Source organism: Triturus cristatus, chromosome 8 (assembly GCF_964204655.1).
Source record: "Triturus cristatus chromosome 8, aTriCri1.1, whole genome shotgun sequence".
Lineage (NCBI taxonomy): Eukaryota > Metazoa > Chordata > Amphibia > Caudata > Salamandridae > Triturus > Triturus cristatus.
Window position 1 is genome coordinate 676,044,344 of NC_140591.1, and position 25,793 is coordinate 676,070,136.

The window sequence follows — 25,793 nt, forward strand, 5'->3', positions numbered from 1 at the left end:
CTTCGCTGTGCAAATGAGAAATATAACTCCCTTTAGAACATTTGAAGCACATTTCTTTATGTACTGACCCTGCCATGTGAAAAGGTTAATTTATTCAGAACCTGAAAAAGTGACCACTCAGCAGAAAGCAAAGCCAGTGAGTACACCAAAAGCCTTCCCCTGTGTCTAGATGTACAACACTTGTGAAAAGTGCTAGACCACACGCAGTGGAAAATAAGGCCCACCAGGCATCAAGAGATCAGGCGCAGCACCCCATGAGTGGAGCTTTCTCACCAGCACCAGTCAAAGGGCCTGATCATATGTGGGTGAAAAGCAGACCCCTTCTGATCTTTGGCCTCTCTAGTCAGGCTGTTCACCAGCTGCGCAAATGTGACATTGGGTAGATAAGGTATTCCAGCTAAACTTTAGGTCTATGTAAGGCTGAACTGTGAATGCAATAATAAATGTGTCACAACATTTCCTCAAACACTGATTCCTGGCTGATGACAGAACTGCAGCCGGGTTTTAGCAAGAAGGAATGCAGTTTACTCATGAAAACCTGTGTAGCGAATGTGTTTTGCTATTATAATGAAGGTGATGTTTTGTTAGTCCTACCTCTCTTTCTACAATGTGGGCGAAATCGCCACCAAGTGGACAGTGCTTGAAACTTAGATATAGCTGAAGGAAGACAAGGAAGGGGCAAGTGTGCATGCACAAGTCTCTCAGGTGTCTCTCTCGCAGTGCTTAATTTGAGCTGGTGGTTTCTTGTGCTCGGCACCAGCACATCAGTGCCAGCACTGGGGCTTATGACAGTCTGCCACATGGTGGCGCTGTTTGGCTACTTTAGCCATGAGCACAACAGCAGCTGTTTATTAGTTCACTTTACATTTATAATAACTAATAGGTGCCTCCCAAGCCATGCTTATGGCTTTGGGGACCTGGGATAATATGAATTGCCACACTTGTAAGAGTGTTAGGGTCAGTAGCTGTGTTTGTACTGTCATTAGCAGCTGGTGTGGTGCAAGCTGTAGTGGCCTCCGGAGGAGAGTCCCGGCCCTGTGATAGGTCTTAAATCAAATGTCCCTCCAAAGAGTAAAGCACAGTACAGAATAATTAGGCAGCAGCAATATAAGTAGCAAACAAAGTAGGTTTAAAAGTTCACAGTGTGTGCATCAGCAAACAGATACAGAGCCAGATGGGTGCGAGTGAAAAAAGGGGCAGGAAATCCAGTGGTACACCCCTGTAAAGCTTACACCGATGATGGGACCTCCTGTGGTAACTCTCCCAGGCTCTCCTCTTGGCCTCCAAACAGCAAAGTGCACGGTGCAGCATTAGTCTATCTCACACGTTCATTTCCAGAAGTCCAACAGTGCATGCATCTTGATATTTTATGTATGCTCGACTCTATAAACTCTCTACAAGCCTGCATGCTTATGCTCTGTAATGTTCACAGAACCATGTTTGAAGTCTGTCTTTACATCTTTCGAACCTCCCCCAACATCTACCGTTTATGCAAAACTTCATCCATCTGATAAATCATGCATGCCAAAGAGAAAAGGGTGCTAGGAATCTAATTTAAAGTGAAATGCTTGGTGCCCTTATTAAGAGTATGAGGCACTATATAAATGCTACAATACAATACAAAGCCAAGTCAGTCCAACACTATCACTGTGAGTAAAGTGAACACTCTAAATGTGCCTCAGGTGGGTATGGGTTTATTAAGCTTAATTTGGCATCTCGTAGCTTATTGATTTCACTGCAATATTTCATTTATTAGAAGAGAATTATGGTGTTTTTACTAATGCCTGTGCATATTTAAAGGTCAGGATTATTTGATACCAATCTGTCAATATTTCATAAATATGCGCTCCCAAGGAAGGGCTTTAGTTGCATTATATGAAAGGAAAGGTTTTATTGGCAGTTGATTATTGTCTTGATAGTTACTAGCCTTTTCATTTATAATGGCAGCGTTGAATAAATCTGTGTGTTTCCTTATTTCATGAGTAAACCCCTCAAATAGTACTAGCTTTATCAAGCTTTAAGAATTGTACATTTTCTAGTATTCTTTTATAAGCAATCCCTAAGTGTTTCACTCTTTTTTAAACTCATCAGAGGGATGATTGAGTCGGTATACAAAACATTTAATCACTTTATAACTTATCCTTGGTAGAGTGCCACAGAACTGTTCAGTTCCTTCCTGTCAGATCAGTCATTGGTATCCTGCCATCCCAATGTAGAAACACCATTCTTTTAAGCTTGAAATACATTAGAAAGTGTTGGTGTTTGGCCAAGCACTAAGAGTAACTTTCATCCTCAATAGGAATACAGACAGCCCATGAGTTCAATGCTTACAATCTTTCAATGCATACAATATTTTACTCCAGCATTAAGGAATATTGAGTTGACTTCCACTATTGACAAGTCTATACCTCATGCATCACAAGTTGTAGTAACCATGTTGTGGCATCTCCCACTGTATAGTGTGCAGTTTATTTAATTAGCAGTGCATGATAAACGTTTTGTAGTTCCAAAGCTTTTACATACAGTAGTACATTTTTGAGAATATCCGTGGGCAGTTTGGTAGGGAAGAGGAAATGACCGAAACCTTTGGGTTCAAAGTTTAAATAAACCCTGGGAAAAGCGTGAGGAGATTACATTTATTTCATTTAGACTATCTTCTCTGCCTGGCAGAATTTTGGAAATTGTGTCTACGTGAGTAGGCAGTGCCCCAGAACACCACTATGAACGCTCAAAGAAACTTTAAATCAGTCTTATTTTCTTTAAATCGATAATTCTGCTTGTAAAGGGTAGCTTATTTAAAGTCAATCACACAAATGTGGTCTGCTGACCCTAGCATATCACCATTCCAGTGACTTTTTTCCAATCTGAGTGATTTGCAATCTGTGAAGTATTTCAAAAATATTAATGAGGTAGGTTGGGCTATGATCCACTCCTAATCCATTTATTGTGAACTGACCTATTCGTACATAGACTATGTTAGAGCTGGCCCTTTTGACAGGTTTATCCCCAAACTTTCTGCCTTTTGCCTCCTCTTTTTCGGACCTTGATTTTGTTGGCTATATGATTCTGGGCACTTTACCACTGCTGACCAGTGCTGAAGCGCATATGATCTCTGTATAAATTATGGTATGATTGGTTATTCATGATTGGCATATTTGATTTACTGGTAAATCCCTAGTAAAATGCAGATTGTGTGGCAGGGCCTGTACATCAAATGCTACTAGTGGGCTTGCAGCACTGGGTGAGTCATCCACATGTGTAGCCCTGTGAATGTGTCTCAGACCTACCACTTTATTGTCTGCGTGCACAGTTTGTAACTGCCATGTTGTCCTGGCCACTGCACCCACTTGCAGGCCCAAACCTTCCCTTTCCTTACATGTAAGTCACTCCTAAGGTAGGCCCAAGGTACCCTTCATGGGCAGGGTGCAGTTTATGTGAAAATGTAGGACATGTACTGGTGTGCATGACATGTCCTGATAGTGAAATACTGTGTATTTAGTTTTTCCCTATTGAAAGGCTGTCTGTCCCATATCATTGGAGCTGGGATATAACATTTTATATGTGTAGTTTTCTATAGGGACAAGAAAGAAATATTGAGTTTAGGATCTCTGAACTCAGACTTTATTAACACATCATTTGGTATTTGCGGTTTTTCAATTCTGTGTTTGAAAATGCCACTTTTAGAAAGTGGGCATTTTCTTACTTCACCATTCTGTGTACCTCAGGCTGGTTGTGTATTCAGCGTAAGGTGTTTGAGTGACAGGAGCTGGGATGTGCATTCAGTCTAGACAGTCACTGGGGCGGGGTGTACCCTGCCTTGCCTGGGTGACTCATCAGAGGGCTGAATAGGCCTGATCTACATTTAGAGTGGGGGAAGGAGTTTTGCTCTCACCTGGAAAAGCTGTGTCTCCTTTTTCCCAATGCTGTCTCTGCCCCTGTGGTCATGCTGAACCAGGTAGGACAGGACTGGGTTGGACTGGATTCAGTGATTCTTGCAGCAAAGAGAACAATGACAGTTCAGGGTATAATTATTATACCTAAATCCGAGGATTAGATTACTTCAAGGAACAGGAGGACCCTGCCAAGTGTAGTGAGGACTGCTATTTATATACGTACATTGCTAAGTTAGCACAACCGCGTTAGATGTTAGAAAGCCATCTTGACACTTTTGCTGCTTTTGCACACGACAATGCAGTTACATGTTATTATTTGAGAAATGCTTGCTCGCCTTTGCTTCACATGAGAACTGTCTGTTGTTCACATCCCTAACAGTGAGCTGCGACCTTGATCTGAACATTGTGTAAAGAAACAGTCTGGGTCGCTAGACGGTGCATGTTGTTGGGTTCAGGTTGATCGGCCCACTATTTAGCCATAACACGCACGCAGCTGCAAATACCTGAAAGTCGAGTGCTTTTAATATTGCAGTGCTGCATGCTTTATACACATTCGGAAGAAGAGCTTTCCCAGGAGCAGAGTATACCTGATCCTGTGATGTGATTCCACTAAGCTGATCTTTACGGTATGGGGTTCCCCATTCAAGCCTAGAGACCTTCTATTAGTATAATAATAATATTAGTTTACTAGCGAAAGGAAGGTGGCTGTAATCCACTGTAATTTTATTATGATATCTCCTTTCATTTTCTATGGTATTGTAACTATGCTGATGGTTTTGATTTTAATCATTTGTCTGCTTATGTTAGCCAAAGTACTGCATCTTAGGACATGAGGTTTATAAAATAAACTCTTTAAACTTTACCGTGTCTCTGTTTACTCTTGTTGTGGACTGATATGAAAAGAATTACGAACAGGTATTTCTGATCCCACCATTCCTGAGAATACACTAAGTTGCTTGTTCTGGTACACCACAATTCACTGAGGTCCTGGTTTTCTGTGCATAGTTCTGTGCATAAGCAGAATCCCTGCAACACAAGAAGAAGAGCAGAAGGACTATGTGAGGAGCGCCGCCTTTTCTGTGCGGGGGATGGGTTTGCCTGCAGTTGCTGCTTCTGTCTGTGGTGGAGGAAAATAATTGACTCTTTTTGCCCTGCTGTGGTATCTGGCTTGTGAAGATTCTCCAAGGGCTTGTGTGTGCTGGCCACCAGTTAGAAGTCTCAGGGATACAAAAGACTTCATGAAAGATCCCTGATGGATGTAACCTGCCTGGAAGGAAAGCTGAGGACTGTGTGAGGAGCACTGCCCCTGAGTTGTGTATAGTGGGAGGGCCTGCAGTTGCCACTCCGGGCTGTAGCAGGTGAAGGACTGGACTGTTCTTCACCCCTTCTTTTGAGGAAAAGTGCACGCTGAGCACTTTATGCTTGCTCCTTTGGAGCGTGTGGTAAGTGCCGTATTTTCCACCTTTCATGAAGTGAAAGAGCATAAGGAGCTCTCTGTGTTACTAGTCCATGCGCTTCCTTTATTGAGAAGCTTCTATGTGCTTTTATTGTTGGAAGCTTCCGTGTGCTTTAATTGATGAAATAAAACTACCTTTGTGCTAAGGAGTTTGTTCACTGATCTTGAGACCCCCAGATGCTTTGCTTGCTGTAGAAGCCACCCGGGGCTGGGCTCATCGAGAAGTTGCCTCGCCCTTTAGGATCATTGACCTGATGCCACCTGCCGAGCTGCAGCAAGAAGATCGGCAACTGCAAAGGCTGCAACCTCCATGGCAGGGGGCCCCTCGTTGTCCCTGGCAACCAGGCAGAGTGCTGAGGGCTGCGTAAGACGGAGCCTGGGTGGGGGCGGGGTCAATGGAAGCAGGAGACTCCCAGCCACACCAGGCCCACATCAGAAAGCCGCAAAGAGCCTTGCGCCCTTCGCATCTGAGACTCTCAGAGGGCTGCCACGCTGTGGTGGTGCTCAGCCCCCATCCGGTCTACGGAGCAGCACCAGGGTAGGGAGCTGGATTGTCACCGGCTGCCTGGTTCTAAAAAGGGTCAGGCCGGCAAGTGGAACAGCGCGAGTGCACTTGCTACAGGCTAAGAGTGCACTTGCTACAGGCTAATTCTGTGGATGCTACTTGCAAAAGGGGAGATCCCTTTGGCTATTTCACTGTACCAGTAGCCGAGCAGGCATGGATCCTCCAAGGAGGTCCTGCTCGGGCCCCTGGGTATTCCAGTCTCTGCTCCATGCTCAATACACTGGTTGACAAGCCTGGTTAATCGTTGAATGCGCAAGACTGAGGTCTCCTATGTGTTCAGTTTACCAGCAGCTGCACCGAGCAATTGCAGCAGCGCCGCTTAGTACACCCTGGGGGGCGTTCCTATGCTCCTGTGGCCTTTGCGGGGCAATCACAGGATGTGCCCCGCTGCATTTGGTCCCGGCGGCTGCGCCGCAGGTTTGTGGGCAGCTGCATCTCACTATCAGGGGCATGCTGCTCAGATGACCTCATTGTATTTCAGCAGCCTACAATTTCGGCATTGTTTTACACCTGATATCAGGACGTATGTCATATGTCAATTCCTAATGCTCTGAGGTGATTCACTGTTGGGGGACCTGATGTAACAAAGTATATTGGGGTGGCATGAGTAGCACAACAAGGGTATTGTTTATGTGATGTGTGCATTACATAGGCCACTCATAGTAGAGGCACTTTAGTGCCCTATACGTTTACTTATGTGAAAAGGGCAGAATATAAGTCTTTGTTATTGTCCTATCTGTAATATGATGACAATTGCCTAGAAGAAAAGTGATTTCTGTGATTCATTATTAATGCATTATTATGACAATTGCCTGGTTGGCAAAGTGATTAATGATCTATGTGACGTCATGACAAGTGCCTAGTGGCACATTGATTTATGTGGTTATGGTCTAATGTGTTTGTGGAATAATATAATTATGGATATTTTTTATATAACCTGGTTTGGAGTCTCTTTTTGTGATGTGCCTAGTGTGTCACAGTTGTGTGTGTGTGTTATGCAAAAGCTTTACAAGTTGCATCTGGGATAAATCTGACTGCTTTGCCAAGCTACCAAAGGGGTGAGCAGGGGTTATCTTGAATGTGTTACTCACTTACCCTTACTAGACTGGTGGGTTATGCCTGGCTTAGGTGCATACCCTAGCTAACCAGAAACCGCATCTCGTACAGGCCGGTACACAAAAACTTCTGGTCTCAAACATACTCCTCATAAATTGTGGCCAATATTTGTGGGCAGAAGGTACGTACATCTAACCCTAGAAATTTAGATAATGGTCCTGAACAGATGCCAGTGATGATTGGTCTTGAAACTTGAACTGAAGGTAAACCGTAGGGGAAAACCTAAAAGTCATGTACTGGTAGATCCATTTATAAGACGACGGTCCTCTTTTAAGGTGGGCAGACCAGATATGGCTTGATCATCAAATTTAAATTTCACCCTCCACATGATCCAAAAGTTATTTTCTACTAAGCTGGATTAAGCATTTTTGGCTAAAAAGTTTAATGTTGTCTAATAAGCCATGCATGGTCTGATCTGTCAGTATTTATTTTATGTTTTCCAAATTGAAACCTCAAAGTGGGGAGTTGTTTTTAGAAAAATAAAAAACAAATGTTACTGGTGTGCTGTGAGCTTTCTCCCAGAAGGTAAAGATTTATTTTCAATCCTACAATTGTCATAGTCCATGTGGTTGGCCTTGTCATGAAAGAAGCTGACGCCAATGATTTCAGATGGCCTACTATAAAAAGCTTCCTCTTTATTCCATTTTGCTGGGGGATGGGCGTAACAGTGTCTCTGATGGCAAAGCCAGCTAATGATCTGCAATAGGAAACACATGAGGGGAACTGAGAGTCAGACTGATCACAAATCCATACATTTTTGGGAAGTGCCCACATATCAACTAACTCTTAGGGGCTCATTTATGAGCCCCTGCGTCACTTTTGCGCCGCCGGTGCGTCACTTTTTGTGACGCACCAGTGGCATAAAACATGCGCCATGTTGCGCCATATTTACAAAGTGACGCATCTAGGTAGATGCGTCACTTTGTAAACCCCTGCGCCACATTATACCTGCGCCAGGTATAATGTATGCAAGGGGGGCGTTTTGACGCAACAAAGGGTCGTAGAAGTGACGCAGTGAAATCTACGAGATTTCACTGCGCCACTTCTAGTGTGCAAATGCGTCAATTTCTTGCGCCTGCCTCACAGCAGGCGTAAGACTGACGCAGGCCCTTTCACATGGGGCTTGCCCCATGTGAAAGGACACATTGCTGGAGTTGCGTCACTTTTGTGACACACTCCAGCGATGCGTCACTTTTGCGCCTACAGATACGTCAGAAATACTGACGTATCTGTGACTCCTTGCGACATGATGCGTCATACTGTAAATATGACGCATCACTGGAGTCGCAGGGAGGGCGCAGTGAAAAGTGGCGCATCACTGTTTTCACGCAGTGATGCGTCACTTTTCATAAATGAGGCCCTTAGCATATATCAAAATGAATCACAGTGTTCTGGGTGTTTGTGCCACTGGCCCAATCCCTGCTTTCCAATTACACTGATACTTGAATAAACTTCAATTGTAGACCTGGCAACAATAGGTATTCATTCTCCAATAAAAGCAGCTGGACATATGAATCTTATTTATATCGCACTTTTTATTAGAAGTGCTTTAGAAAGAATGTTTTTATGTAAAATCCATATTACTCATTCAAAATTGGCGCCATATTTATGAGGCCAGTTGCATCGCTCTTGCACCATGAAATGTGGCACACTCCAACGCAACTCGAAAATGAGAATTAAGAAGCCATTCAAGGCCACTTGTCATGGCCCTGAATGGCTTCATAAATCTGGGGTAATGCAAAGCACCTCACTCGCTGGGTTGCATTACTCTACTCTAAGAAGGAGTTCCATAGGCACTGCATGGGTGTTCCCACAGAACTCCCATAGTTTTTGATGCATTCCCAGATTTACCAAACAGTGATAGACTTGGGCATGTGCCAATAAGATACACATTGTCAGGGGAGGCGTTAGAAGGAGAAATATATTTGTTCTCCTCTTTACTTCCTCTTTCTATGTGGGCTGCAATCTTTAGCACACACACAAAGAGGAATATGCCTCTCCGCATTGTTATGGTGCAGGAAGGTGCCCCTTCTTCCACAAAAACAATTCTACATGCAACAGTGCACGGGGCCTGCATTGGCGTCAGGAAGCCGAAACAGCGCAAGCATAAGGACACAGGCAGGAATTAACCATATTCTTTTAAATGCGGTGCATCCCTGCACTTTCCTAGTCACGCAGTGCAGGGCAGCTAGGTGAATTTTTGCGCTGCGTGACTTTCTAATAAATATGCCCCTTGGTGTTTATCTTACTGATCACGAAAGAATGAGGTCTAAATTTGTTTTCTAGGAATTCAAACATGAGCCTGCACAGATATTAACTTGCTGAGCCATTTAAAAGTCAGACAATACAATATTCATTTTCATTTGAAGTTTTTTTTAATTCTACCTTCACTACAGTCATGACAGTAAACTCGTTGCTAACACTAGAGAGTTCTGTATGTTTTTTTCTTATATAAAACGAACTTTTCAACAGCAGGGACTATGGGCATATACATCTGTCCCAAGGAGTTACCTGAAGAGAGAACAATTATTAGTAAGTAACTAATGAAATATCTAGGAAATAATATCAGATAAGCAAAAAAATAAAAAATAGATACAAACTAAGGCAAGAGGAGAAAATAAGAATATTAAAATCCCTGATTAGTTTATGTATACTGATTTCATCCAGTATCACATATTTCCCAGAAGTTGTTCCAGTAAAAAAGCTGCGCATTATCCACAGAAAATATATTTGAGGTTTCGAAAACGAAAAAGGCGGCATAATGATTGATAGCCTGAAACTTTTACTACTCGTGAACTATAGAATATTTTCAGCATGGGAATAGCTCTGGTATTCAGCGCAATCACCTGTCACATCCATGAATTACTATTAATGTTAAGCTCACAAGTTTCAGGGGTTCATAGTCTTGCTTAGCCTTTTATTCAGCTGAGGTGCATAACTCGATTTTCAAGGGTCATAAAAACAGACGACCTGCACACAAACCGTAATAAGGTTATGAGTCATGCTTTTTATAAGCATGCATCATGATTAACTTTTTCTGTATATATTTTATTGTGACACTCAAAATGATTGTTCTCATTTGTGGATGCTATTTTTATGGCAACCTGCAGCTGTCCACATTTTTCAAGGCAGGACTGTGTATAATGGTATACAGAATTTGCTTTCCCCATTGTACAATATTCGAGACAGATTTTTTGCATTGACATTTTATAGTAACAAGAATATTGAGTTCAACTTTAGCAATAATATGGGTAGCGCAGTAAAAGAAATATGTATTCTAACAGTCAAAACTGCACAGCATATGTGCACCTAATACAGAGCGTTTTATTGGAAAAAATTCAGGCGGAGACATTGTACTTTTTCATAATTTACCATTGCTTTGATACAATTTTACTTATGCAAGTGGATTAAGCCCTTCGTTACGAGATTAAGAGTGGTGTGGTAATGATTGGTGCCAACTCACCCCATGGAGAATACTAGGGCATATTTACAAGCCCCTATCGCCACCATACGTCACTTTTTTTGCTGTGGTGGTGGCGATACGGGCTTCGCATTATTTACATGGCATCGATAAGCCACTTAAAGTGGCTTAACACCGCCTTGTAAATAAGTCCCCTTTTCACACCATACTGGTTTTACCCTGGCGAAACGAGGAGAAATGCTTTATTTCTCCTTATTTTTGCCCTTTCCATGTGTGCTGCGTTGTGCAGCACACACTGAAACAGCAAAACGCCATTGATTGTTTATGTACATGAGGTGTCCCTTCCTGCACATAGACAATCATTAAAGAAAAATGACGAGTGGCAACTTCTATCAGTGTTGCACTCCGCAGCACACATACAAGTTACAAAACGCTATTACTGATTATGTGCAGGAAGGGACACCTTCCTGCACATAAACAATCTTACCCTGCAACGCAGGCACCCTTGCACAATGGTGCAAGAGTGCCTGTGTTTGGGATAGGCAGCTAAATGTAGCACCAGCGCAGGGTGAAACACGGGCCTGCACCGTATAGTTGCAATTACGGTGCAGCTCTGCGTTTCAGAAGTGGCAGAGCACAGCTTTAAGCCAAGAAGGCTAACCCAGTGCTCCATCACTTTCTTGTAAATATGCCCCACTGTTCATGCATGGTAAATGTATTTCCCCAGTCGGTTTTTGCTCCCAATTCACAATGTTCCAATTTGAAATGGACCCTACTGGGTGACAACAGTCTTATCAACTGTTCTCACCTCATGATATTCATTATTATATGAAGGGAATTACATGTTAAAAATATTCTTAGGTGCAATTTAAAATCATATGAAATGATTATTTGTGTCCCATATTAAAGACACTGCAGTCATATGTCTACTTTTGAGTCGAACGTGTGGATGCGAACTGTGAGGTTCTAGAGCAGAGGTCTTAATGCTATTTTTATGGTGAGCCGGCCAGACGAAGGTTTTCGGGTGTGGGGACCACACTCAAGTACTCAAAGAAGTGATGGATGGAATGCTTGAATTGATTTTAGTAAATTGTATTTACACTGGTCCACATTCCAGTACTTTTCCCCACTATGCCACCTCCCACAAGAATGAGTCATTTTCAAATCAGTTGAGACCTTGTTTCAAAAGTACCAGTAAAGCCCAAACTGTCAGGCCAGGCCTGGTCTGAATTCGACCACAAGCAATTTTTGTGATATGGCAGTGAACAGAGTATCCACGTCTGGTCATACCTGTCACACTTAAGGTGTTGCACTGAGCTACACAACAAAAGTGATGAATGAAATGCTTGAAATAATCAAAGACACTAGGAATTATTCTTGGCCTTATTGCAGTTCATCATTCATTTGCCCACCATGGTGTGAGGCCCACCTTAAAACGTTTACTAAGGTTGATACTGAGCATAATCCTCCACGCAAAATCACTGCTGGGTGTACATGGCAACACATTGTAGCATGGCCAATATTAAGAGCAGTGTTCAGTGAAGCAGAGTTTTGAGAATGTTATTTCTATAAGCATATTACCTGTCCAAAAATCATTTCAGATGTATTTGCCCTTAGTTTCCTGCAAACTTTATGTTGCAAAATGAAGTTGTTCGAGAGCATGAATTTTAATCCCAGCAAGACATATATTCAGCCATACATCCTTGAGATATCATTACATGGAGTATTACAAGGTGGGTGACATCTGATATATACAGCTCTTAGAAATGGTGGAAGTGAGGTATGAAACACTACAAAACATGTCATTGTTAATTTACATGGGAGCTTGGAGTGTCCCTATGTATTTTTAAAGTTTCATTGATATCCCCAGGTTTTAGGCACTCTTTTTCTACTCTCCTTCTCACCAGTCCATGGCTGGTAGCCTGAGACTGGTCATACAGCCAAGGATCCGTACTAAGAGGCAGAACATGCTGCAGGGGTGAGTCCTCCCTCCCCCTGCCCCTCTATCTGGGCCTCTGTACTCTCTATTTGGGAGTGGTATGCCCAGATGCCTTAGCTTTCAGGGCACCATGGGTGGCTGTCCCTCCTAGCTCTTCTGTCACTGTGGCAACTCATTCCCCAGAGAAACGTCAATGGGCATCTGGGGACTAACTATGTCCATTCTCTGGCTCACTTCCCAGCCCATGTCCAGGGATAACAGGGCCAAGGGGTGGACAAAGACCTGCTCTAGGCCTGAGTAACCTTATACACCTGACTAATGTACTGTTCTGGTGAAACCAGCCTTTCCACTAACATGGCCTGGCTGGCCCAGGTGTCCCTCAGAGCAGTGACAGGGACCCCATTCACCTTGATAATTGATGACTCCCACCTTTAGAAATCACCAGTCTTCCCTCTGAGTTAACCCCCCAACTACTAGAGATTAGATCATGATCTATATTCTGCCCATGGGGACTACCTACCTCTAAGGCCATATTGACCACCCCTGCAGAGGTCCCACCAGTGGGTGTTTTTTTGGACAGACAGGGTCCCCCTGCTTGTCTCCTAGCTGGAAACAATCAAAGAAGCGAGGTTGGAAATGAGGCGCCATGGGCCACCGCCCACTAGAACCTCCCTCCTTCTTTTCAGAAGGGACATGGAAACCCTTTCTTTCCCTCTTATCCTGAGACTTGTCTCTGTCTCCCTTGACCTCCCACTCATTCTGCTGTAGGGAACCTGAATCACACTTCTTGAGGTCACTCCCACGTCTCTTTTTTGACACTCCTGTAATGATCTAGTGGTCCGCCTCCTTAGCAAGCTTCCAGGGGTCCGCAAACTTGCTTTTACTAAGTGTTGGCGCAGCTTTGTAAAACAAATACTGAGCATGTGCTCTCTCAAACATGAACTGGTTATCTATACCTCCTTGAAAATTGCTCAAATGGAATAAAGCAACTCCAGTGTTATGCTATGGGAGAGATAGGCTTTGCAGTAGGGACAAACAAATTTAACGTTTTTTCAATACCACGTCATGTAAGAACTAAAAGTACATTTCCAACTTTTTATTATATCTAGGGCCTGCCCTAACGGTGACTTAGATGTATTAAAAAGGAAGATTTGAGCCTCGCAAAGGGTTTATTTTGTCAGATCGACATTGCAGTTTAAAAATGCACACACAGGCTCTGAAGTGGCATGTCTGAGACATGTTTCAAGGGCTACTGAAGTGGGTGGCATATTCAGTGTTGCAAGTCCACTAGTAACATTTAATTTACAGGCCCTGGGCACATGTAGGACCAATTTACTAGGCACTTCTAAGTAAATGAAATATGGCAATTGGGTATAAGCCAATTCTACCATGTTTTAAGGAGAAAGCACAAGAATGTTAGCACTGGTTAAGACCAACAAAAATTTATTCAGCAAAAAATGAAAGATAAAAGGCAAATCGTTTGCTGGCGACCCTGAAGAGAGGGCCAAGTCCAACAAAAACATTTCTCCTTTTAACTGATTTGGAATTGTGTTATTATTTGATGCAGAACCCTGTTTTTGGATGATACCGTTTTGCGTCAAAAAACACGGGTGTTTGCATGTGAATAACCATGTACCACTCATGGAACACCCCCCTTTGCGCTAAGTAACAAATAAGGGTGCTAGGCATTACTTTTAGGTAACTTTCCAGTAAAAAACTATTTTGACGCTGGAAAGCAAATAGCAAAAAACTTTTTTAGCTGGTTGACCTTAGTTTTGTGATGCAAATCTAGTGCAAAATGATAGTAACTTAACCCCACTATTTTCCTCCATACATTTATTTCTTTGTTCATGAGAAATTGTGTGTAGAAGCACCTATTACAAAAATAACACATAATGCCTATTGGAATGACACCACAAGATCAGAAGAACTTCTGTCCCATGTGATGCATCTAGAAATCCATAAGATAACAAGCCCATCATTCTCAGTTACGGGATCATAAAACAACAACATCACTGGCCTTTTTCTGGCCTCTGTCACTGTCCCATGGCATTTAGCTAAGATTCTCCTCCTTTCAGCTGCTGATGCTGCCAAGCCTCTGAAACTATAAGTGCATCTCCAACCAGGCATCAGCCTTGCCTAGCTCTCCCAATTCTTCCCTCTCTGTCACTGTTGCTTGCTGTGCCAAGTTTGATAGACTGAGTAGTACTGATCCAGTGGATCCTTCTTGACTCACTGTCAGGTGCAGAGAAACTTTTCTCTGTTAGAGGTTAAAAAAGAGGGGGAGTTTCAGAGCAGTAAAAAAAATGTCCCCTCCCCGGTAAATGTCTGCAGCGCCTCCGGCTCACGGGAGACATTACACGGCATACAAATGATGTAAAAGCAGCATTCAGGTGACTTTCTTTCTGCAGTCACGCTAGAGACTGGCTTTTGGTTCCTCTGTAGCTGTACAACTGTGAAACAGGACGTTTGATGGAGAGTAACGTGACGCATCGAATTATCGACAGACATCTGAAAGGTGCTGTTGATGTAAGACGAATGTGGTTGGAAGGCTTATTAGCTTCTGTGATTATTCCCCCAACTTGGACCTATTAATTTAAATTCAGAGAAGAGCACAGAAATCTTGATCCACAGGGACTGCAAGGTGCTTTAATTTGAGGCATTGATCTTTCATGACAAATGTGAGTCTACAGTATACCCACACAGAAGGAATCTATCCAATGGAAGAGCTATTATTGAATTGTAGAGAACACATCACTAGTGATTTTACCTACAGCTACATGTTCTGAATATATTTTAAAAGAAACGGATCTGTATGAAAATAGGACAGAGAAATAATCTCTAAACTTAAAAAAAAAACGCTCTTGATAGATTTGAACATGCCTCACCTCAGAATATAATAGGCAAATAATGTATTATTCATTAGGAGGGATATATTCTTGTTGTCCTGAAGAAGGTGGTCTTATCCTGTTTAACCTACAAAACGCATTGGCGCTTAGTTTTGTTAAATTTGAGGAACAAAGTTTCACATGTTGAAAATTTTCAGACAATGTGATTACTCTAATTGATTGCTGAAAATTAACGATTTTCATGACAAATGTGTATGTCCTGTGTGTTGTCTCTCTTGCTACGGTGTTATTTTTTATATATCCGCCATATGAGTGTCCATCTTTTTTTAGATTGATTTTACTTGATGAATTTTACGAATATACATATATATATATTTCAGTTGATATTAAATTTGATAATTAAGGATTGTTTTGGTGGTCCCTTTGAAGACTGGTGTATATGAATGTATGACATTGAAAGAGGTGATGAACAATAGGGATGATTGAATCTAGTCTTCTAAGAGAATTTATTTATGACATTTTTGGTCCTTCACACCAGGTTTCTTTGGAAAGAAAGCCTTAATTTCACTCTATAGGCCTGCGGTATTCCCCAGCTGCCATTTTGTCTCTTCTCATGATGGGAGGTTTGCCTCAATTTTCTCTTTTATGAGACTAGTGGAGTGCCCCTGCTGACTATGCAACATTGCTACTCTTGGTATCTACATTATGCTTTGAGTTTTAAGTGCAAAGAGAACAATTGATGGACACAATGCTAAATAATGTCAAACATTCATGCCAGTTGAGAGATCTGGGCCTAAATCCATCTTTTTTTACTCCTCATGCAATTTCAATTTAATCCCAGCCATATGCAGATCAGTCTTTACCCTGGTCCCTATGGGAACAGTCCACCCCGAACTGCCACGCCTGGTCCTCCCTGGATAGGAAACAAGCATCCTGGGGTCCTAGCATGCTCGTTTCCGTTCCAGGGAGGTCCTGGCTTAGCAGTTCGGGCTGGATTGTACCCATGAACAGGGTGGCATGGTGAGCAAAAGAACAATGGATTATGCCCAGATCTTTGTGACTGGGAGTGAATGTTTACATTGTTCAGCATTCTGTCCATCATTTGTTCCTTTTGCTTTTGTTGCCCTAAGTTAGAAGGGTATGGCTAGATGTGAGTCCCATGCTCACTGCACCACTGGATTCCAGCTAGCCCGGCTAATGAGGGGTGATGCCCCGAAACTGGTCCCAGGATGCTTGTTTCCAGTCCAGGGAAGGCCTGGCTTGGCAGTTCGGGCTGGACTGTTCCCATGAGGAACAGGGTCAAGACTGATTTGCATATCACAGGGTCCAAACTAGGGTGGTGTGAGCAAAAGAACAATGGATTATACCCAGATCTTTGTGACAGGGGTTAAATGTTAGCACTGTTCAGCATTCCGTCCATCATTTGTTCCTTTTGTTTAAGCTTTAAGTGGACTACTTTAGTAGTTTATGAACTGGAGATGTTCTGGCTGCCATTTTTTACCTGAAATTCGGATTTGAGCGCTATGCGTCCGCGCCATAGTACAAAGAATACATACTTTTCTGTCTCTTTCTATTAAATTAATGTTTTATTTTCAGGAAAACATTTTGTGTTTCTACACATTTACTGTTTAGGTTTATCCCAATGTATCTCAGAGATAGATTCTTGATCAATAAGGTCTTTCATTTCTTGTCAAGGATATTTGCCTGTTCACAATATAACAGATATCATTTGACTTTTACATTCAATATATTTTTATATCGGCCTGAAATAAGAATGTTCTCAATCGTTTGGAATCAGCTGTATCAAAGATTACACATTTTCAATCCCCTTATCAAACCTAAAGCTGATATGATGAAGGGCATGGATTTTCCTTCTCCAGACAGTACTGCGTCTCCTACTCAAGGTCTTGGAGCTGTTGCTAAAAAGATTACTGCCTCAGGTTCAGTTTAGAAACCTGAAAAAAAATGTTGACTCTCCTCCTAAATCTCCTTCGTCATTAACATTAGAAGATTTGATGGAAGGGAAAAACAGGTGCTGGTCAGTGCATAGATTTTCTTCTGTTCTTGTAGCAGAAGCTACCTCCAAGGGCCAGAACTGGAATTGACACCACTTGGCAGGTCCGAATTTCCAGCATGGAGTTCAGGGGCTGCAGATGAAGTCATTGAAAGTGGGATAATATATCAGCCAACACCCTATGCCCTGCCCTCACTGTTGCCCCCTTAGCCCTGACGAAAGACGTCAACTCTGATGCTGTGGCATTGAATCACTGGATAGGCAATACAGTGGAATCCATCGCTCCTGCAAAAACTGCCACGTCACGCAGATAATCCCCCTCCACCTCCTGGTTCTCCAAAGAGCTGATGGCTGAAAAAGGCAACTGTAAAAGGCTGGAGCGCCTTTGGCGAGTAAACTATTGTGATTCAGCAAAAATTTGCTATAAAAGAGCTCTACACGGCCTCCATCAATCCTTAAAAAAAGCTAAAAAACTATTCATTGTGAACTCCATTCATCTAGCGGAGCAATCAAGTAAAGAAGTCTTTAAGATTGTTCAATCTGTTTTTAAACCTAGGGCTATTGAGACTGAAGTTATCCCGTCGGCGAGACTCTGCGAAGACATCTCGGACTTCTTTGACAAAAAAATTATGAAAGTGTATAACACCTTCACGAGCCCTGAGCCCACAGTTATGGCAGACATGACAAAGAATGAGCTGCCCTCCCTTTCCTTATCTCAATTTCATCCTATCCCCCTCCCTGAAGCATTGAAGGAAATACAAAAATGCAAATCAGGGGCCCCTGATGACCCCTGCCCACCTAAGCTCTGGAAAATGATGTCGGACGCTATTGTAGTACCACTCCTACATATATGGAATACATCCATTGAAACAGGTACGTTTCCTGAGTGTTGGAAACATGCCACACTTCTCCCCCTGAAAAAGAAGCCCAATGGTGCTCCCGATGATCTAAGTAATCTCCGCCCAATCTCCTTATTGGCAGCCCCAGGTAAAATGCTCGAAAAGCTGATACAACGACAATTGAACAGCTTTATTGAGGATAAAGGGATTCTTCATGAAACACAGTCAGGTTTCAGGTCCGGTTTCAGCACCGAGACCGCCCTTATTGAGGTAGCCGAATCGATCAGGTGGTCCTTAGATTCAGGAGCATCAGCTATGCTGGTGCTCCTGGATCTATCAGCCGCTTTTGATACGGTGGATCACGGCAGAATGCTGCTACGTCTGAAGGACATAGGTCTGAAAGATAAGGCACTGAGCTGGCTCCACTCCTATCTCACAGATCGTTCTCAGAAAGTGGCATTGGGCACCTTCTCCTCTAAGCCAAAACATCTTTGGGTCGGCGTCCCTCAGGGGTCGGCACTCAGCCCTCTTCTTTTTAATGTTTATCTAGCCCCACTTTTCACTCTGATTGCCAATTGGGGGGTTAAGGCAATTTCGTATGCAGATGATACGCAATTAGTCTTCCCCTATTTGGATGTGTCGGAGGCAGCTTTTAGCAAAATGAGGGGCTGCCTTCGAGATGTGGCCAGCTGGATGAATGCAAACAAATTAAAATTGAATGCAAGCAAAACGGAGGTAATATTCTTTGGTAAAAACACTCATCCTCCTTCGGACCTATGGTGGCCTCCTGAAATGGGCCCACCACCATCCCCTGGAACCAATGCGAAGAATCTGGGAGTAAAATGGGATGAGAATCTCTCTTTTTCCTCTCACATACAACAGGTTACTACTGGATGTCTCTACAAACTCAGAAACCTTCGTAGAATCCTTTCTTTTCTACCAGAAGAGTGTCGCAAAACGGTAGTTCATGCAACAGTTACTTCCAGATTAGACTACGCAAATGGCCTTTATCTTGGCCTGCCTAAATATCTGGTGCAACGCCTTCAGATCGTACAGAATGCGGCTGCGAGACTGATAAAGCACATTCCTTTCAGACAGCATGTCTCTCCGCATCTGCGCGAGCTGCATTGGCTCACAGTGGCAAGTAGAATAAAATTCAAAGTTCTTACCCTAGCGTTTAGAGCACTAAAAGGGACCTGCCCCAATTACTTAAAAATCAGACTCCCCCGCTACCATCAGGAGAGGCACTTACGTTCTAACTCCCAGCTTCAGCTACTCGTCCCACGAGCAAAAAAAGCCAGACTTGGGGGCAGGTCTTTCTCTGCCGGCACGGCGAAACTTTGGAACGCCCTGCCTTCTGCCATCCAATCTGCCACGACAGAATCTAGCTTTAGGAGGCTTTTAAAGACCTGGCTCTTTATGCAGAAAACCTGAGCATTCCTCCCTGCCTCCTGCTTCTTTGATTTCTGCTCACTTAGCGCCGGGACACCTCCTCGTGAGGTAGCTGTTCGCGCTCTACAAATATCAGTATTATTATTATTATTATTATTATTAATGGCCCTGAAACTTTGTAACAGGAGGCAAACACAAACAAGCACTTGGAAAACCTTGGCAAGCAGGATGCTGAAAACAAAGTCCTGTCCTTTCACTCTCCAAGGCAGAAACAGCAAGCAGTAGGCCAGCACAACACAGCAACAAGCAATGTGGCAGTTTCTCTCTTATAGCTTCTCCAGATCTTCTTCTTGGCAGAATCTCATATTAGTCCTTAAATGTTATAACAATTTGGGGTCACAGCTCCAGTACCTGTAACAGTTTTTGCCCTTAAAGAAAGCAAACTTCAAAGGATAGTCTTTGTAGTGCTCAAGACCCTGACTTTTCCTGCCCTGGATCCAGACACACTACAGGGGGTGGGGACAGTTTTGTGTGAGGATGGGCACAGCCCTATTCAGGTGTCAGTGACAACTCCTCCTTCCACTTTGGCTCAAGAAGACCCATCAGCCTGGTGATAGACCATCAGGATATGCAGGGCACACCTCAGCTCCCTTTGTGTGACTGTCTATAGTGAATGCACAAACAGCCCACTGTCATTCTAAACCAGACAAGCATTCCAAAGGCAGGCAGAAACACAGAATGGTAAAGCAAGAAAATACCAATTTTCTAAAAGTGCAATTTTTATACACACAATTTAAAGACCAACTTCACTGAAAGATGTATTTTATAATTCTGAGTTCAGGAAACCGACTCCAAATATCTATCTCTTTCCAAGTGAAAGCTATACTGATAAGATGTTACAAGCCAGCTCCAATGATAACCTATGTGAGAGATAGTCCTTGCAATAGTGAAAAAACGAAATTGGTAACATTTCAATATCAAGACATGTAAAACACACCAGTACCTTTCACATACACTGCACCATGCCCATTGGGCTACTTTGGGTCTACCTTAGGGGCGCCTTACATGTGGAAAAGGAACATTTTGGACTTGCCATGTTGACATGGCAGTTTAACAATGCACTCACAGATACTGCAGTGCCAGGCCTGAGACAGGTTTGCAGGGCTACTGGAATAGGACACGTTACAACACAAAAATTTACAACGCATGCCTTTACAATGCAGTTTTTAAATCGCAACATCCATTACAACGCATGATTTTACAACGCATGCCATCACAACGCATTTTTAGAAACTACATTTACAAGGCATTCCATTACAACGCATACCATTACAACGCATAATACTTTTAGGGCAACAGTAGGATAAGTGTTGGATAGTGTAGGGGTAAAAATTACTATTCGAACTCCAGTGAGTGCAACAGTAGGGTAAGTGTTGGCTAGTGTAGGGGTAAAAATTACTATTCCCACTCCAGTGAGTGCAACAGTAGGGTAAGTGTTGATTAGTGTTGGCATAAAAATTAGCATTCCCCATTACTTACCTTATAATGCACTGTAATGGCATGCATTGTAGTGACACGCGTTGTAATGGCATGTGTTGTAGTGACATGCGTTGTAATGAGAGTGTTGTAATGGCATGCAATGTAAAGGCTGTTGCGTTGTAAATGTAGTGTGTTGTAATAACTGCATTGTAATGGTTGTTTCCCGGGCTACTTATGTGGGTAGCACAATCAGTGCTGCATGGCCACTGGCAGCATTTGAATTACAGGCCCTAGGCACACACAGCACACTTTACTAGAGATCCCATCTATCATAATCACAATGTATACAGGGGGCACTTGCACCTTAGCCCTGATTAAATGTAAATGTCAAGGTACTTATAGAGCGCACTGTCACCAGACGGCCACCTTGCGGTGTTGCTTTTGCGGTTTCCTGGTGCTGATACTCATACCACTGTGGAACCCCTCCTGGCTTTCCCTGTGAAGTGTCCACTCCTGGGCACCCCCAGGGTGAAGCCAGGCATCCTTAGCGCTGTTGGGGCCGGTGTGGAGGCTAAGCAAGCTATTGCCCAGAGTTGCAGCGTGGGGCCCGTGATTAGAATAGGCACCGAGGCGAGAATAGACAAGTCCGAGGAAATTGAGCCCGAGCCCCGCCGAGGTGGGAATCGAACCCTGGTCCCTGGCCAGAACTCTGCTTCCGGGTCTGCCGCTCTAACCATTGAGCCACACTCCTCCATTAGCAGTGATAAAGTACCCAGAGGTAAAAAAACCCAAAACTTGTAAAACAAAATGCAGCATACAGTCAAAACAAAAGGTCAGAAGCAAAGAAAACAGGGGAAAAACTCCCCATAGATGCCAGGACTAACACCCCTGTTATATTGACTTATCACATCTTTCTTCTCTTCTATTTCCATTCAAGGATCCTTTACAAAGGCTATGATTTGTCTCATTTAAAAAAAGGAAAGGATCTGATCTTTTGTAAGAATAACAGGACAATCTTTCTCATAAACACAGATTGTGAAGATTTTGCTAAAGCTCTTGCTCTTAGATGAGCAACTTTCCTACCAGACATTATTGGTTCAGAACAGGCTTTGTTAAAGGACACAATATTTCTGACAATTCTAGCACTTTTCTCAACATAAAATATAAAGCTACTACAATACAATGCGCCATTGGCAGCATTATCGTTAGACGCCAAAAAAGCTTATGGCAGTGTTAATTGGTGATTTCTTGAAAAAGCATTACAGTGGCAGGGATTTGGTCCTAAATTTATAGATTTCATATTTCTAATGTAGTCTTCCCTTCAATCCTCTACATATGTTAAAAGTACTCACTCACCTTATTTTACTTTGAAACAAGGATCTAGACAGAGTTGCCAGTTATCACCTCTTCTTTTTATTTTGGCCTCAGATCCTTTTTTATGTCAGCTTAAGTCCTCTTCATCCTATTGTGGTCTTCACATTGAAAATCAGCATATTAAAAATACTGCTTATGTGGATGGCATTTTAATGTTTATGTCATCTCCCGAATTATCCCTCCCTCTATTCTCAAGTCTCTGAGTAGAAACTCTACAATACCTTTGTGTTAGATTTGCGGGTCTCTAGTTGGCAGAGGTAGGCACCTTTGACAAATAGGGACCCTTGCGTCTAGTCAGGGTAAGGGGGTACACTCCTAAAATAACCCCTGCTCACCCCCTTGGTAGCTTCGCACGAGCAGACAGGTTTATCTCAAAGGCAGTGTGTAAAGCATTTGTGAACACATACAGTAACCCAGTGACAACAGTACAGATGGACACCACACAAGTTTTATATAAAAAATAAGTATTCTTTATTTACATTTAACACAAGACCACAAACGACAAAAATACAATCCACAATACTGTACTTAAAATGGTAGATTTAGCTTAGTTCTCTTTTGATGTTAAAATGCGACACTTTGAGTCAATGTACCTTTGGATGCGTAACGCTATACAATGAAAGTGTTGCCTGGAAGGTGATGTGTCGGTTCCTTACACGCAGGAACGGTGATGCATCGGTTTCTTACTGCGCTTCCGTGGCGATGCTGCCCACAGCGCCGTGATGCGATGAAGACCCGGTGCAATGAAACAAAGATTGCGTCTTCTTCTTGTTGCGACATGATGCGTGCACGCCGACGACCATGCGGTGACTCACGTTTCTTCTGAGCCACGACAGGCCCTGCGACACGCTTCTCCGATGACGCGAGACGTCTCGACTCGATACGACAGCTGTAGCGGCGACACCCTTGTTCAGTAATTCAAGGACAGGAGAAAAAAACTAAGCTATCCTAAAACAGATCATAGATAGCCATCAGATATATTTAAAAGACAAAAAGCTTAGAAAAATTAAAAGAGACGATAGGGACAATCGTGATGGAAGAATCTACACTTTCCATAAAAAATTTGACAATGTACAAGGGTTGGAGGATAAGAAAAGAAATAGAGAGGACAAGGGTGAAAGTGATGATACCAGTTCCATTAGTAATATATCAGTCTCGTCACAGGGGAGTATTGCTTCATCCTCCTTGGCAAATGATGTCCCTTTAGGGGAAGGGGCCTTATCCTTCCAGAAAGAAATTGGAAAATTACGCATTTCCAGCAGACTCCAACAAAAGAAAGAACAACAAAAACCAGACGGGGAGGAAGGATGACAAAAGGCAAATCCCAAAACTATAACCGGAAAAATAGTCACCGCAGTCACAGCCAAGAAGGCAAATATCAATTAGTGCCAAATAATGATATGGTCACTGCTGATGCCGATGATGGTTGTCATTTGAAGATTGTTAACCTTTCCAATAAAATGCTTGCTGAAGATGAGATGAATGTCCTCAGTAAAGGTTTAAATTTTTGTCCAACACAAAGTGGGGATTTGGTTAATGTCCATGTAGATCTGTTTAAGTTTGTAAGGATGGTAAAACTTCGCTATTTTTTCTCATATAGACCGCAGGAATCCAGTAAGGGTGCATCCCCTCGAGAGCCGGACTTTCATACAATTGCTGATGTTAGAAACATACAATGTCTTCTCTCTATTTGGGATGATGACGGCTATGACATGCCCACCTTATTAAACGACTTTGATATCAGACAGGATGGTCAAGTGGCGAGTGGTTTACACCCCAAATCCAAATTTATGCCCACTTTTGGTTATGCCTTGAACATTGATGTTTTCCATAAGAAAATGTCGGAGGAATTATATGCATTAGAAACATCTAAAAAATACAAACCAAAATTAACACAGAACATCTCTCAAACTGAAAGATTGGCCCTACAACGCTTGAGGGAGGATACTACCATTGTGATAAGTGAGGCAGACAAAGGTGGTAATGTGATCATTATGAACCGTCTTGACTATCTTAATGAGATCAATCGGCAACTTGGTGATACCTCTTGTTATAAACTCATTACACACAACCCTATCCCTAATCTTATCACCACTATAAATGGTAGACTTAATGAATGGAGAGACACATGTCTTATCTCGGAAGATGAATACAGATACCTTAAAGTCGACTGTCCATCATATCCTTGTATTTACATTTTACCCAAAATACATAAAGGGGGTTCTTTCCCCCCTGGGAGACCGATCATCTCAGGGGTGGGATCATCCACTGAGAACCTCTCTAAATTTGTCGATTCCAAACTACAAAAATTTGTACTTGATCTTCCATCATATGTAAAGGATAGTAAAGATATCTTGGTAAAATTTAGGAACTTCCAATGGTCGGATGAACTTCTGTTTGTGACTTTTGATGTCGTAAGTCTATATACCTGCATTGACAAGTATTTTGGGATTATGGCTATGCGCTCTTTCCTGGACAGGGAAGGTGCTGAACTCTATGAATACAACGAAATGATTGTTGAAATGGTTGACATTATTTTAATGAACAATTTCTTTTTACATGACTCTAGTTGGTACCAACAGACCAAGGGCGTTGCGATGGGTTCCGGGTTTGCTCCCGCGTACGCCTGCCTCTTTATGGGGTGGTACGAGAAGGAGCATGCCTGGGCCCGAAGTGCCTCCCCCTGGACGGAATTTATTGTGTTCTGGGAGAGGTACATAGACGATATTATCTGCCTTTGGTCTGGGTCTGTTGAAATGTTGCAGCAATACTTTGAGTATCTTAATGATAATGTTTTTAATGTCAGACTTACGATGTCCTGTCATAAGGATAATATCAACTTTCTGGACATAAACTTCTACATCGAGGACGGGATGATACAGAGCAAACTATACAGAAAGGAGACAGCGTGCAATGCTGTGTTGCATGCATCTAGGGCCCATGCCAGCTTGGTTATCAATAATATCCCATTCGGCGAAATGACTCGCATTAGGAGAAATTGTAGTACAGAGAAAGCCTTTTTATTAAATGTTAAGGCAACAAGGAGAAGATTTGAAAAAAGAGGATACAGCAACAAGTTACTAGATAAGGCTGAACAGAGAATCATTTGTACAAACAGGGATTCGACATCACTTGACATGCCCACTGTACGAGGGAATCGCAAAAATGACAAAAAAATGAGGTTTATTACACAATATACCACTCACAGTAATGACATTTTTGATGCCTTACGTAAAAATTGGCATCTCCTTTCCTCGATTTCGGGATTAAAGGATTGCATTACAAATATGCCTGCTATTACATACAGAAGAGGGACCTCTTTGAGGAAACAGCTTTGCCCTAGCTATGTCGTGACTCCTCTAAATAATGGAAACTGGATACCAAAGAAACCTAATGGTTTCTTTACGTGTAGTCTTTGCAATATTTGCAGTAGTGGAAAAAATAGAACAACGTCTT